The sequence below is a fragment of the Fukomys damarensis genome, unplaced genomic scaffold (assembly GCF_012274545.1).
Source record: "Fukomys damarensis isolate Sample0158 unplaced genomic scaffold, DMR_v1.0_HiC HiC_scaffold_2, whole genome shotgun sequence".
Lineage (NCBI taxonomy): Eukaryota > Metazoa > Chordata > Mammalia > Rodentia > Bathyergidae > Fukomys > Fukomys damarensis.
In genome coordinates this window covers 46,635,382-46,651,139 of record NW_022900914.1, presented here as the reverse complement: position 1 = coordinate 46,651,139, position 15,758 = coordinate 46,635,382, and the positions used below count along the sequence as shown (strand labels likewise).

Genomic DNA, 15,758 nt, shown 5'->3' with positions numbered 1-15,758 from the left:
GGGCAAGGGCGTCGCCCACCCTGGAGCTTGGCCAAGGAACTGGCCGAAGAGGAGATGAACTCCGATGCGAGTTTGAGACAGTTTCAAGGAAGGTGTCCGAGTTCCGGGGTCGGGCAGCGGACCCGCAGAACAGTTTATACATACTGCTCTTTGAGATTTTAATCCCGTGTCCTTTATTTCTAAACCACCTGTTTTCTAGCAAGGTAAAGCACCTCTCGGCAAGCAACAATAGGTACCACAGTCCAACAAAAGGCACCAAAGAGTGCAAAGGAGGTTTTGTTTTGCTTTTTTGTTGTTGAGTTTTTGGTTAAGAACAAATCTCCCTTCCCCTGGCATCGGTGATATCCCGGCGGAACAAATCAGGGGTTGTGATACTACTTGTGTAAAAATAATCGTAACGCTACCCCTCTGTGCTTCTGTGCTTGGGCGGAGAGAGATCTGCAAGGGGAGCTGAGCGAGACAGCCTTTTTCCTAAAGAGAGAAGTGTGTCGCTCTGCAAGCCCCGGACTCTTTTTTAGGACAGTTTATTCATTGTTACTTGAGCTCCCGCTTCCTGTCTCTTAAGGAGGTCTTGGATACTCAAGGAAACAAACTTAGGGAGATTGTGGGACGTGAAGTGTGTGTTCCACTCTGAAGTCTCCGCCAAGGTGAATGATTTAGGAAAAGACCCAGAAAGCAGATGGACAGAAGAGCGCTCTCGGGCCTCTGGGTGGAGGTGGCCCCGCCCCAGTCGCCATCTCCCGCGTCCCCACTCTTCGTCCTGCTGCCCGGGGACTCTCCTCTCCGGTCCCCAGCTTCAGCCTTCGCCTTCCCAAGGATGCTGCCCAGAGAAATGGACCCCTACCGCAGAGGCTTGCGGCTTAGCCTCCTCGACACCTCAGACGCCTGGAATGGGCCAGGCTGATTTTTCAGGAGAACCTAAGAGTCCGCCTCTCAGGGGTGAAGTTTGCAAATTTTGGGGGAGATGGTGATGGGAGGGGGATGGGGTGAGCTCTACGAGAGCAGGAAGGGAAAGCGACGGGAGAAGGAAGGCGGGCGAGCAATGGAAGAAGGCGCGAAGTCTGGAGGCACAGAGGCCAAGACCTAGATCTGGGGTGGGGTGGGGCGCCGAGTGGGAAGGGGCGGGGCCGGAAATTGGGAGATCACGCGCCTCCCGAACAAAGCGCAGCCGGGGCGGCCGCTTCCCCGAAAATCTCCCCGAATCCGTCTATTAGGTGGGTGTTGCTGGGGCACTGGAGGTGGCTGCCCGGGAAACCACTACAAAGGGAGAAAACTCATTCACTCAACTAACCAGTGTTCGCCTCCTTCCAGCCTGCCCGGTATCGCTATTACCGAACTAACGCGTCGTGAGGGGCCCCCTTTATGTACTTTGGTCCAACTGGACTTGGTAGCTGTGGCTTTGCATTGAGAGAAGCTGAGACTGCCACTCCCGGGCCTCAGTGCCCACTTGCCGGTCAGGTACCAGAAATACCTCCATTAGAAATGCGTTCCTCTCCATGAAAATACACTCTTCTCTCTGATTTTAAGCCATATAAACAATATTGAGACCCCTCTTAAAGTTGCTTCCAACCACTGTTCATGCATTTAAAACAATGATAGAATTAAAAGCAGAAAAAAAAAATTCCAGCGTTCTCTTCCAAAAGACCACTTTAGTCATTTTTTTACGTGCTTCCTGATTTTGTATAATTTTAGCGCTTGTGAACTTGATTTTTGTATTCAGACTCTTCTACGTGAAGTCATACCTAAATATTTGTTATGAAGAAAAATATTTGCTACGTGCTATGATCCTGAGAAATACACTTTTAAACGGCAGATTCGTTTGCTATTATGTTTTGACGTATTATTTCTTAAACCATTCAATTGTCAGATGTTCAGGCGTTTTCAGATTTTGAAAAATAAATGCGCAAACCGATTATCTTCAAATATACAGATTTCTCCTTGGGGAGGATTATTTCTTTAGGATCCTTACTGGTTCAACAGGATAGGGACATTTTCATTTCTGCTAATATATTGCCAAACTGCTTTCCAAAGCAATTTTCGCGGGCATTTATTTTGCAGTCTTAGGCGCAGCGTGATGGGCGCAGCGTGGTGTTAAGCGTCTGGAATGTGTAGATGTAAACAATTAGTCCTCGCCTTAAGACACTTTCTTTGCACCCCAAGCCTTTTCAGAGACCGACCAGGAAACAGAAATTACTGCGCAAAGTGGCCAGCCCTTGAAGGAGAGGGAAGAGGCAATGGAAGCACGAGGGTGGAGTTCATTTTCTGCCTGGAGAAAGGTAAGGCTTCATAGGGAAGGTGATACCAGAGATGCCCAACGGGACGGCGGAAACTTGTGTGCAGTGGCCTTGGAGTATGCTGAGTTTGGAGAGGTGCATTTTCAGAGCATGAGTACAGGTGGGAAAGGCCCGGAAGGAGAAACTCTCAGCATCCAGGTCAAGGCTATTGGAAACTGCTAACTTCGCCATTGGGCATTTGTGTTATTTTAAAAGGTTGCTTTATTAATAGAAGCACGATTACATGATCATTATTGTTGTACATTGTGATTGGTCCAAAGAGGGTTTACATTTCCTTATTTAAAACTACGAATTGTACTTAATCCTTTCTCTAAACAATAGCATATTTTTAAAATGATAGTGCATATGTTATTTGGCCTTAGCCATAATGAGAATATATTCATGCATTACATGATTATTTAAAATTGTAAGGTAACATAAGTCCTCCTTCCAGGAGAAGCATGGCTCATAGTTATAAGGTTGTATATGTAAACTATGTTTTTAGCAATGATGATTCTTACTATCCCTGCTACTCTGCAAATTACCTTTATTCCCCCCACCCACTGGGATATGAACTCTGGGCCTTGTGCATCTCAGGTAAATGCCCTCCCACTGAGCTGTCTCCCACCCACTTTGTTTTTTTCAAGACAACAGTAGGCTGCGTTCTTCTTACTTAGTGGACAGAACTTTATTTCATTTTAAATCATTGGGTAAGGTAAATTATAGGGATGTTCACCATTTTCTCTCTGCTTTAGAAATTGCATACATATATATAAACGTATTACTATCATAAAATGGAAACAATGCCAAAGTATAAAGAAAAATATAAAACCTTTCTTTATGCTTGCCTCTGTCTCTATCATACTGCATTACTCAGAAGTGTGAAATATGACATTTGGAGGTTTTCTACCAGACTCTTTCAAAAACAGTTGTGTATTTATTTTCTTCTGCCTAAATACTCCCATTCTCTTCCTCCCTGCTGCTTTACCAGCCAATCCATTGAGTAGAGTTAACTCTGTTTTTGTTGCTGTTGTGTGTTCTTGTAAAATATGCATTGTTTTGTGTGCATGTGCCTTTAATTATATAGTACTGCGTTTTATATTTCATTTTGTTTTTAATATTGCAACATTATTTTTAAAACAATTTCAAATTTATGGACAAATTTAGCTCAATTTGATTTATCATTTCCTTTCTTCACATTTTTATGAAATTATCATTATGAGGCATTTGAGAGTGAGTTGCAGACATCCTGCCTCTTAAATAATTTAGTGTGTATTTCCTAGGAGGAGGATCTTTGCCTACATGGCCACAATGCAATGATCGAATCAGGAAATTTAACACTGACACCACGCCATGACATAATCTTCAGATTTCATGCTAATTGCCCCTGTAATGTTCTCTTTATCATTATATTTTTTTCTGGACAGGATTTAGTCCAGTATCATTCATTGCGTTTAATTTTCAAGGTTTTGTTAATCTGCTACAGCTGAAACAGTTTACTTTGTTTTTACAAGGGATATTTTGAAGAATATAGGCCACTTATTTTGTATACATGATAGTTTCTTTTATTTTAAACAGTTTAAAATTTACAGAAAAGCTCCCTTCTGGGTTTCCTGACTGATTTGAAGATAAATTGCTGACATAATGCTTTTTTCTGTATTTCTAACAAGGAAGGATATTCTCCCTCATAATCACAATGCAATCATCAATATCAGAAAATTAACACTATCACCATCGAATCCTCAGCTCTCATGAAATCTTGCCAGTGGTTAAGAAAGTGTTCCTTACTATCAAAAATATCCAATAGAAATTATGTTTTGTATTTAGTTGCCAGTCTCTTTAGTCTCATTCCATTTGCGACAGTTTTAGGCTTTACCTGAGTTTCAGGGCCAGTTTTTATGTACAGTATCTCTCTGTGTGGATTTGTCTGGTGTTTCCTAATGATTCAGTTTACATTATGCACCCAGAGTTCTGCTGAATTCTTCTCATTGTATCCTCTTAGCTGGGACTTGATTTTATCCCACTGCTGCTAACTTCGATTAGTGAGTAAGATGGTGTCTGCCAAGTTTCTCCCTGTCAAGTAATTATGTTTTCCTTTATAATTAACAAGTATTTTATAAGAAGGACCTTTGAGACCATGTATACATCCTGCTTCTCATCATACTATGTGTTGTTTATTTTGGTATCAACAAATGGGTTACTCTTTAATGGTTATAACTTGTTATTGTCATTGCTCATTTTATTGTCCCAAATTTGGGAGTTCCTTTAAGATGTTTTCTTTGTCATTTTTTGGTAAAAGCTCTGTTGAGATATAATTTACATATCATATAATTAACCTAATTAAACTGCACTATTCAGTGGTCTTTGGTATATCCACTGAGTAGTACAACCATCTCTAAAATTTTAAAACATTTTCATCCTCTCAGAAATAAGCCTTGTACACTTTAGCTAACATCTTTCACCCTTCCCATACCTTCTATCCTTGGGTAACTTAATTTATATGCTATCTTTATAGTTTTGCCATTTCTAAACATTTCATATAAATGGAATTACATAATAGATGGCCTTTTGTAATTAGCCTCTTTCACTTAGCACAAATGCTTTCAAGTTTCATTTATTTTCTTTCTTTCTCTCTTTCTTCTTTCCTTCTTTCTTGTACCAGGAATCTAACTCAGGACCTTGCGCTTTCAAGGCAGGCATAGTGCCACTGAGCTAAATCTCTGGTTCTCAAGGTTCATTTATATTGTAGTACTATTAGTACTTCATTCTGTTTATGGCTACATAATATTCTACTGTGTGGGCACATTACATTTTATATTTATCTGTGAGTTGATAGACATTTGGATTGGAAGTTTGGCTATTAAAATAATGTACTCATGAAAGTCATTGTAAAAGTTTTTGTATGGCTATATGCTTCATTTCTCTGGGGTGTGTAACTATATGTTAACTGCTCTCAGTATGCTACTCTTTTTTCCAAAGTGACTGTATCACTTTACATTTTCCCTTAGCAGTGAATAAAGGTTCCAATTTCTCCACATCTTCACCAACATTTGCCATTATCTGTGTTTTTGATTATAGCCATTCTAGAATATAAAGTGGTATTTTGTTATAATTTTTTTTTTTTTTTGGTACTGGGGATCAAACTCAGGACCTTGTGCTTGCAAGGCAGGCATTGCACTACTGAGCTGAATCTTTGGCCTCTCATCGTGGTTTTAACTTGCATTTCATGTTGACCATCTTTTTATGCATTATCAACCATTTGTACATCTGTGAAGAATGTCTGTTCATCCCTTGCCCACTTTTCTATTGGATTGTCTTCATGTTATTTGAGCTTTAAACAAATATATTATAGATACAAGCCCCTTAGCCATTACATGATTAATAAGTGTTTTTTCTCATTCTGTAGATTATATCTTATCTCAATCTGCAGATTATTTCCTCCCTTCCCTCACTCACCCCTGGCATTGGGGATTGTTGAACAGAGGGGATTGAACCAAGGGCCTTCACATTGAGCTATATCTCCACTCCTTTTTAGGTCTTACAAAATTTCCCAGGTTGGGCTTGAATTTGTGATCCTGCCTTAACCTTTTAGTATGCGGGAATATATCCACCATGCCTCTCTCTTCACTTTTCTCAATACTGTTTTTTTTGGGGGGGTCACCAGGGATCAAACTCAGGTTCTTGCACTTGCAAGGCAGCAGAACCACTGAGCTAAATCCCTGGCCCTTCAATACTGTTCTTTGAAACACAAAAATGTCTTACAAAATCCAATTTATTTTCTTTTATTGTTTGTGCTTTTGATATATGTAGAAAGCCATTATCAAATCTCATGCTATTAAGATTTAATATATACTCTCCTAAGAGTTTTATAGCTTTTGTTTTCTTACATTTAGGTCCTTGATTTGTTTTGAGTTAATGTTTATGATGTATGGATCCAACTTCATTGTTTTGCTTGTGGATATCTGGAGATTTCAGCATTACTTTAAACAAAGACTGCTTTGTTTCTCCATTGAGTTGTCTTGGTACTCTTGTCAGAGTTTCCTGTTTTCTTTTGTTATTTCTCTGTCATTCTTTGAGTATTTCCTTACTTTCTAGCACAAGATATAGCAATTTCACCTTATAGTTTCCCATGCTTTAGCTTTGGAGTCAGCCATTTATCACCCCCACCCCCAGGGACTCTTGGTTCTTTTAGTAGATAATGTTACTTAGAAGTTATGAGATCTGTAGCCTACTTAGGGTCATTTGTATTAAGGATTATAGCTCTGAGATCCTCTCAGTGGACAGAGCCAGAGAATGTATTTATGTATTTATACACATTTGCATTTATATTTATTGAGACTCATACATTCACACTAGTAAGTCCATTTCCAATCCAAACACAAGGCTCTTTCTCATTTTCTTTTTTCCCCTAGTTTTACAACTTCCTTCTCTGACAATGAGAAACCTGGCTTCTAATTATTTTCATTATGTTTATTTTACAGTCTCCTATTATACAATGAGATTTCTGTTGTCTCCTTGTCCCATTATGAATTCATTTTCACCCATTCGAGATTGGACATCTAGCTCTGACACTGCAGAAGTCCCCTTGCTTGGATCCCAACACCCACACTAGCTCTCCATGGCAACCTCCATTGTAGGGATGCCCCACCTACTAGCTTCTGGGTGGAGTCTTCAGGAAGGGAAGAGAGAAAAAGAGAAGAGAGGAGAGGAGAGAAGAGGAGAGAAAAGGAGAGAAAAAAGAGGAGTGGAAAGGAGAGAAGAAGAACTTTACATTTTTAAAGATCCAGCCCTATTGCTCTACCTGCTGTATAGCTCTCCATAATTTGTGTTTACTTCATCTTACTTCTCTTCCAAGAAAGGGCTGTTAGGTGGCTCAAAGACTTACCTGCCACCTAAAATAAATCACAACAAAAATCCTGTGCAGGTTTCCTTAAGCACCCATGGGAAGAGTATCTTTGTGATCTATAGGCAGCTATAGAATTCTGGATCGAACAGTGTAAAAAACGTTAGTTTCTTGCTTAACACTGCCAGCTCTGTGTCCAGAAGGATTGTCCCAGCCTGCATGTGCCAACATCCCCACCATCCTCAACTTGGTATTTTCCCACTCTCCCTTTTCTCCCAGTAACTCAGCATCAGGGAATGTATTGTTAGCTATTTAATTTCCATGTTTCTGATTTCTTTATCATCCCTCCCCCACACATGCCTATTGGCTTTTTGGCTTTCCCAAATCTATGCATTTAGCCATACATAGTCCTCTATTTTTTTTAAACCTATAAGGAATCTGACTTTACATTATTTTCCAGTTCTCTCTTCTCCACTTAAATGTCTTGAAAAATTTTTATCAGCTGCATGCTCCCATAACCATACTTGAACATACAACTTTGCACATGAGTTGGAATTTAAAAAATAATAGAGGTCTTATTACGTTCCCCAGGATGGTCTTGAACTTTCAAGCCTCAGCCTCCTGAGTAGGTGGAACTACAGGGACCCAGCTGACCTGGCTTCAGAATTTCTTTACATTCCCAGAAGTGGGGTCTTTAGTTGAGGACACACATTTGCTTTTTTTTTTTTTTTTTTTTTTTACATTTTTTTTTTTTTGAGGACACACATTTTCTTTTTTTTTTTTGGTACTGGGGGTTGAACTTGGGCCCTTGGGCTTGCAAGGCAGGCCACCAAACCGCTGAGCTAAATCCCTGGCCCATTTTTTTTTTTTACATTTTTTTTTTTTTGAGGACACACATTTGAAGATACTATTTGGCCACATAAAACAGTGGCAGTGTCCTCTAGTCTCTAATGGAAACCAGGGAGTCAGGGACAGGAGTTTAGGAAGAAGGAAGGCTTCCCCAAGAAAAGTCCCCAAATTTAGAAAGAGGAAGATGTGTTCAAATTGGATGTAGATAGTAAGGACAGTTTGCAAGAGACAGAGCTGAGCACAGATGAGTGGTAAACCACCTTGGTCAGTATGTGCCAGACATCTGGGAAGGAGACCGCTAGCTTTCTGAACCTGCCCTGAAGATCCCATCAGGCCCTGAGGCAGAGCCTTGGGAGCTCTGAGTCCACCGACAGGTGTAAGACATATTATTTTCTCATGGGAACATCGATGCCTCCCTCTCCCACCAAGGCCCCAGAGTACAGAGGTGGGCAAGTAGATATTTTTCTGATCATCGATTCATTCACATTTTACTTCCCTTAGGCCTGGAAGAATGCAGGTTCAGCTACACACAGTTGAGCAGATGGTATATTTGACGAGGTTGCCTGGCTCAGAAGGCAGATGAAGACTGGAAAAACTAGCATAAGATAATTCTCCCAGAAGTGCTGCATGGGTTAGACATGGCCCTGCTGCTGGATCACAAGAGAAAAGATAGTGCCCAGGGCTCTCTGCTCTCAGGCCAGCCATATGGAGTGTCTAGGGAAGGATCCCCAGGATTACACATCCCCACCTGTCAAGAAGACTTTTCTTCTCCAGCAATCTCTTTCCCTACCTCCCTGGGGGAGATCCCATCCCATTCCCCTTTGGGCCAGGCCTGAGGGGGCTGTGCAGTGAGCAGAATCCACACAGGCTGAAGACTGGGGCAACTGCGTTGAGCTTCCAACTTGTTTTCTTAGAGGGAGAGTGGAGGAAGGGTAATAGGAAGGAGTGCTGTCCTCTTTCTCCTACCAGAATGGTCAGCTCAGTGACAGTCACCAGCACAGACCCCAAAGTGGATGGGGACCCAGGCCAAGCTCTCTCAGGTGGAAGGAACACCTGGTGGGCAACTGGAAGGGCCATGGGGCTGGAGAGAGCAGACAGACCTAACTTTCACACAGCAAGGCGTGGCTCCACCAGGCTCCGTGGGGCTGGAGTCTGAGGGAGTCCCCACCGGGTCCAAATGGCTGAGTGGGCCTGAGATCGGAACCAGGGGCTCTTGAGGGGTCAGGGTGGAACCTGCAGAACTTCGTCTTAGTTCAGCTCTGTTTCTTCACCCCGGCCCATGGAGCAGTTACTTTGATCAGAGTTGGTGGTGGCGCTGGCAATGCCGAGATGGTGGACAGTCGCTGTCTACCAAGGGGACACCATGCGGCGCAGAATTTTCCTTCTGGGTAAAGATCCTAAAGATCTCCCTAGCTGCTTAAAGAAATCTGTACAGGGAGAGAGCACATAGACAGGCAATTGTAATGCCACTAGAAAAGCGCTGTATGGATTAACATTTATTAAGCACCTGTATACTTATAAGCTTCATAACGACCCAGTGAGGTGGGTGCTACTGCCCTATTTAAAAGAGGAGGAAGTAGAAGCTCAGATAGTTTAGGTGACTTCCCCAGTCGCACAGTCCCGGCAGTCTGTTTCCTTGATAGAAGCGCCAGGCGTCCCCTTGCCATTACGCATTGGCGGAGCAGGGTGTAGGTAAGTCTCTATCCCTGTGTCCGGGGCAGCGCGCTGTGTGCCGGGCCTACGCACTAATACCACGTCCCAGGCGTTGCGGGTAATATCCTCCGAAGACAGCCCTCTTTTCTTGGTTGGCCAATCCGGTCCAGTATCTGCTGGATCCTTGCGCCCACGGTCCCGCCGGCTACCTCCGGGGAAGCGGGCTCGTGCTGCCCCCTGCTGGTCTAGAATTTACCACGCAAAGGAGGTTCCGCTCAGGTCCGACTTCCATGCACAGGCGGCGGTGGCCCAAGACCCTCTGGCCTCCGGAGTCCAGCATAGTGTTGGACAGGGGCCTGGGGTAGGGTGGGGGAGGGGTGTTTCTGAGGCCAAGCCCGGGAAGCTGGTTGCGTGTCTCATTTCTCTGACTACAATTGCCTGTATGCTTATGAGCGTCGTAAGGACCCAGGGCAGGCTCTACTCTCACTGATCCTAGTCCATCCCCAGGTAATGGCAGGGGTGGGGCTGAGGCCTGTTAGAACCGGGAACCAAGTACGTCTTCTGTTCCCGAAATACTTGTTGAGTCTTGAGGGTACAAGGCGGACAAAACATCCACCTTGCTGTTGTGGACAGTGGCTGCTCCCACCCCAGGCTACCCTGTATCCTGAAGACATTGTGCTCCTTATAATGACCAGAGGCCATTTTGAACTTCTGTAGGGGAGTCGGACATGGCAAAAAAAGACTCAAGGTGAGGCATACAAGAATAACTATGGGTATAAAACATAAGCCAGCTACAGGGGGATCCAGAAGCACCAGAGGAAGTCTTTGTAGAATCTGTGGAGCTGGATTTCGCCTATGCAGTAGGTCCCAGGGAAGGGAGGAGGGTCAGCTCTGTGTGTCTGTTTCGGTCTCTGCAATGGTTCAGGCTTCGTGGCCTTTCTCCAGCTTCCAATCTTACATCTTGTCTGGTTGATGAGAATTAGGCCCTTCCAGATTCTGGGGCACTGTTTCCTTACTGCGCTTGCTAATAGAGGAGAACAGTCATTACGGCCTACCGAACAGATGAAATATGATAACAGCAATACCGACTGTGTTGGAGAAGGTGGGCTTTGGCAGGATGAGAAGCCTTTCCCAACCCACTCTTCTCTCTCATGAGATGGGCATCCCCTGGTTAGGGACTATTCTAGGAAAAGAGCAGCCACAGAGGAGAAGTCAGAGGATACTGACTCATCTTGAAGTAGACTGAATGTTCGTGTCTGGCCAGATTGATGTGTTGAAATCTAGTTCCCAGTGTGATAATATTAAGGAGTAGAGCCTCATGGAAGTGATTAGATCACAAGAGTAGAGACTTCATGAATGAGATTAGTGCCCTTGTAAAAGGGATCTCAGAGATTTCCCTGACCCCTTCCACCATGTGAGGACTTGGGGAAGAGGGCTTGCTGTCTGTGAGCCAGGGAGTGGGCTTCAGAAGACATCAACATTATAGATGCATTGGACTCCTAAACCTCTAAAATTATGACAGATAAATGTCTGTTGTTTGTAAGCCACCCAGTCTAAAGTGTTTTTTTTTTTTTTTTTTTAAATAGCAGCTTGGATGGACTAAAGTGCATCCCTAAATCTAGCCACTTTGAAATGTTGGTTTCTGTGGCTTAACTTTTTATACATGCAAAATTGGAGGCAGTGGCCTTTGGTCATGAATTAATTAGTCTATTTGAACATAGGATCCTGTTCACTAGCCTAGGATGTGGTGGGCTTTCATAGAAGAGAAACTATGTGATATTTAAGCTCATGTGTCTGACTTATTTCACCTAATACTGTGAACTCATTTACCTATGAATGCCTAAAGTTTATCCGTCTTTACAGCACAGTAGTACTCCTTTGTGTATAAATATCACATTTTCTTTTTTTTTTCTTCCTTTTTTTGTGGTTCCAGGGATCAAACTCAGGACCTTGTGCTTGCAAGGCAGGCTTGGAGCCACTGAGCTAAATCCCTGGCCAAATGCCACATTTTCTTATCCACTCATTTGTTGATAGGCCATTACCAAGATTTAGCTATTATAAATTGTGCTGCTATAAACATGGGTATGTATCACTGTAATCTAATGACTTTAACTCTTTCAGGAAGATACCTAGAAGCAGAGTAGCTGAGTCAAATGAAATTTCTATTCTCAGTTTTTTGAGAATTTTCCATATTGATATCCATTCTTAACTTTATTTGAGAAAGGGTCTTGCCAAATTATCTGGACTGGCCTCAAGCTTATGATCTTGCTGCTTCAGCCTCCCAAGTAGCGGAGATTACTGGCATCTGCCACCACAACCTAGCTTTGTATTTCCTTCAATCTGGCAATTAGATTTAAAGGCTTGATCAGATTGAGATTTGAATGAGTTCATTTTTTCTTTGCTGCTGTCAGGATGTCATGAGTGGTGCTGCATCACTGAGGAGATCCAGGAGATTTTCTCCAGGTTCTCTCCTCTGTGGCAGAAGACTTCTGTTCTAACTATTACGATACCTTCTGGACGGGACAGCACCCCTTGTCTTGGGTGCTCTCCTGAGAACCCTACCTCTGTAGTAGCATAGTGGATCTTTCTGTGGGGTTCAGAACAACTCTAGGTCTAGAAGCCTGAGGTCAAGACTCATGTCAAAGTTTAAGACTTGACTCAAAGTTCTGATCTTACTAGGTGACCTCAGGGAATGTTAGCTAACTTCTCTGGGTCACGGTGGTTCCACTTAACATTACCTAATTAAACCACAAATTCATTTGTTCCTATAAATATGTGAGTGTGGCACAAGGGTTTAGAGTGGACCCTGGAGCCAGGCTGTCTGAGTCAGAATATGAGATTTGCCACTTAATCACTTTGTAACTTTGCGTGATTGCCTAACCTCTCTGTGCTTCAGTTTTTATGACTCCCAAATGGGAACAGGGCTAACCAGCCACATCACAAAAAATTTTGTCAGACTGGTCAGGAAAAGAGTTTGATCTGTTTGGAATAATTCATCTGATTGCTGCGTGATGAGGGCATAGAAGGCAAGGCTGGGGTTGGGGAGACCTGGATTAGGGGCCATGATCAAGGGAATGGCCTGACCGTCAGGATGGAGAGGTGTAGGTGGATTTGAGAGAAATTAAATGTGCAGAATCAGGTAAGTTAAATGGTGGGGCAAAGGAGGAGCTGCAGTGGTTGAATAGCATCCCTTCAAATTCAGTTCTACCCAGAACCTTAGAATGTGACTTCACTTGGAAATCTGGTCTTTGTTTAGATAGTTAAGGTAAAGATAAAGAGGAGATGAGATCTAATTAGGGTGGGCCCTAAATTAAATGAAAGCCTTCTTGATAAGGAAAAGGGAGAGAGAGAAGAGTCATGTGGAGATGGAGGGAGAGATTGGATTCAGGGAACCACAAGCCAAGAAACACCGGACCTCCAGAAGCTGAAAGTGGCAAGGAAGGACCCTCCTCTAGAACCTCTGGATGCCTTGGTTTCAGACTTCTGGCCTTCTGAACTCTAAGAGAATAAATTTCTATTGTTTTAAGTCACCTTGTTTGTTATAGCAGCCTTAGAGAACAAATCCAGGAGTCAAGATGGTACTTGTTTCTGACTTTGGTGACTGAAACAGAGGCCCAGTCTCTGACTTGGTGGCTGGAGCAGACACAGGAGCCGATGACCAGGTTTGGTTCAGGTTTGGATATGTGACTTTTGGGGGTGTGGTCTGTGTGACAGCAAGTGAAGAGGAGAATTAGCACCAAGATTCACGAGTCTGATTGACGGACTCAGATTTAAAAAGAATCGTGGAGGGAGGTAGGAGGAAGGAGATGTCTGGAGAGAATATGGATGGAGAACAAGGAGGAGTGTCAGGTGCAGACCTACAAGATGGGAGCCATTGGCTACAAATGGGGAGCCATGAGAGAAGATGAACCCATGAAGGTATCTGAGCAGGGGCAGCCAGAGGCTAGAAGAGGCATGTGGGGCCTCGATGGTCCAAGGGCCTTTCTGGAGGCTAAGAGAAGAAAAGAATGCTGGAAAGAGGTAAGAAATGCTAAAGATAGGAAAATGCTTTTGAATTTTTGGGAAAAAAGATCACCATGACCATGAGAAAAACAGCTTTGGTGGAGTGGGGGAAGCCTGGGCCCCATGCTGCCTGACTCTTGTGTGAGGAGTTGTCACTTTATCATGGGGAACCTGGCATTTCTGGGAGTTGCAGGCTGAACTGGTCAGGGTATGGTGTATTTAATAGTCTCTCTGGTGAGGTCCTACAGGCCATACGTGATTATCTTCATCTGTTCCTCCAGGACAAGGCCAGAGGTTGTCTGCCTTCCATGTTCACAGAATTTCTCTGTTAAAAGAATCGCTGTTTTAAAGAATCGCTGTTTTAAAGAATCTGGCAATGCTCAAGTCTCATGAGTTTGGCTAGGGAATGAAAGATAGGGATAAGATTATCAGCATCACTAGTCATATTTATTAAGGCCAGAATTTCATTACCACTATCACCCAGTTCTACAAACATCCACTGAGAACAGGATTCTCACACATAGTGGGAACAACTCAAAGCAGCGGGGACGTCTTTCGTGCCCAGGCAGAGGTGATAGCACCACCTACGGGTACCAGAGGGGTAGAGCATGGGTGTGATGAAATAAAGCCAGTGGGCAATGGCTGGGATTTGTTACTGGATTCCACCCTCTTCCTGTTGGTTATTGAGAAGTGAACTCTACAATGGCACCATCTTTATTTAATGACGGATTTAAAAAGAAAGACAAGAAATGGATAGATCAGTCTGCAAGTCTGGCCTGCTTCCCAGCCATGGCAGAATGCAGTGAGGACGCTACGGCAGGAAGCTAAGGGGACACTCCAGGAGCATGACATTCCTTTGATCGGTGACTTTGGCTTGAGGATGCCCCATTAGTCTCGCTTATCACTTCTTAGACAAAGGGTAGCCTAAGATGGATGCTTCTGCCAACTTCTCCCCGCCCTCCTTTCCTGGCGTTCTGGTCTAACCGCTCTCCCAGCCTCCCCCAGACGCCTTCATATTTCTCTTCACAGGCATCTCCTCTACTAAATCTATTGTGCATGTAAATCCTACCTTGGCCTCTGTCTCTCAGAGGACCTGGACTAATACATCTCTGTTACTCAAGAGGAGAACCTCTTTTTGTTATTTTTAAATTTTTGTTTAAAAATATTTTTCCATTAAATTTATTGGTACTTTTTAGGTATACAGTACAGTTACATTCATCATGGGATCTTGTACCTTTACATGATGTATCTTGGCTCTTATTTTTTCCCCACCCCTCTGGCCTCCCTTCTCCCCCTTCCACCCTTCCCTATTTTCAAATACTTTTTTCCATTTTTTCCTTTTCTCATACTTTTTCTTTCCCCTTTTTTCCTTTCCCCTATCCTTCCCACTTCCCCTACTCTTTGGCCCTTTTCTTCCTATTTCACATTATCAATTATACAGTTTGAACCTTATTTACACTTTTAGTTTTTCACACCAGAGAAACTATTTGGTATTTACATGTGTCCTATTTATTTCACTTAAGAGTATGGCCTCAATATGCATCCATTTTGCTATGAATGACTCTAGTTTCCCATTCTTTATGGCTGAGTAGTATTCCACTTTATAGAAAAGCTACATCTTTATCCCCAGTTGATGGGCAATTGAGCTGTTTCCAAGTTTCAGCTATTACAAACTGTGCTGCTATAAACATGGGTTAGCATGTATCACTCTGGTGTGATTCTTTTAATTCTTTTAGGAAGATACCCAGCAGAGGGAGAGCTGAGTCAAATGAAATCTCTAGTCCTAGTTCTTTGAAGTATCTCCATAGTGATTTCCACAGTGGTTGCACAAGTCTGCATTCTCAGCAACAATGGAGAAGGGAGAAGCCCTTTTAATTTTAATTTTAATTTATTTATTTTTGGTACCAGGGATCGAACTCAGGACCTTGTGCTTGCGAGGCAGGCAGTGGTGGAACCATTGAGCTAAATCCCCTGCCTGAGAACCCCTTTTAAAACTCTTCCTCCCCTGCATCTCTCCTCCTTCTCTGACAAGCTTCCTCTCTGGAAGTTTCATGTGGGCCTTTTTGTTTAATCTTTCACACCTCTACTTAACTTTCTTCTTCTTCTTCTTCTTTTTTTTTTTTTTTTTTTTTTTTTTT

The 15,758-nt window shown here is 43.0% G+C and overlaps 1 protein-coding gene across 1 annotated transcript in view; it reads left to right on the top strand.

Annotated features, from left to right (window-relative positions):
• The first annotated feature begins 1,150 nt into the window (after positions 1 to 1,150).
• The window catches only part of Cd207 (CD207 molecule), a 37,834-nt gene continuing 23,226 nt past the window's right edge, over positions 1,151 to 15,758 (top strand). The window contains exons 1-2 of the mRNA XM_019205341.1: positions 1,151 to 1,214; positions 2,161 to 2,276. The gene's annotated coding sequence lies outside the window, so the exon portion shown is untranslated. The remainder of the gene's footprint in view (positions 1,215 to 2,160; positions 2,277 to 15,758) is intronic.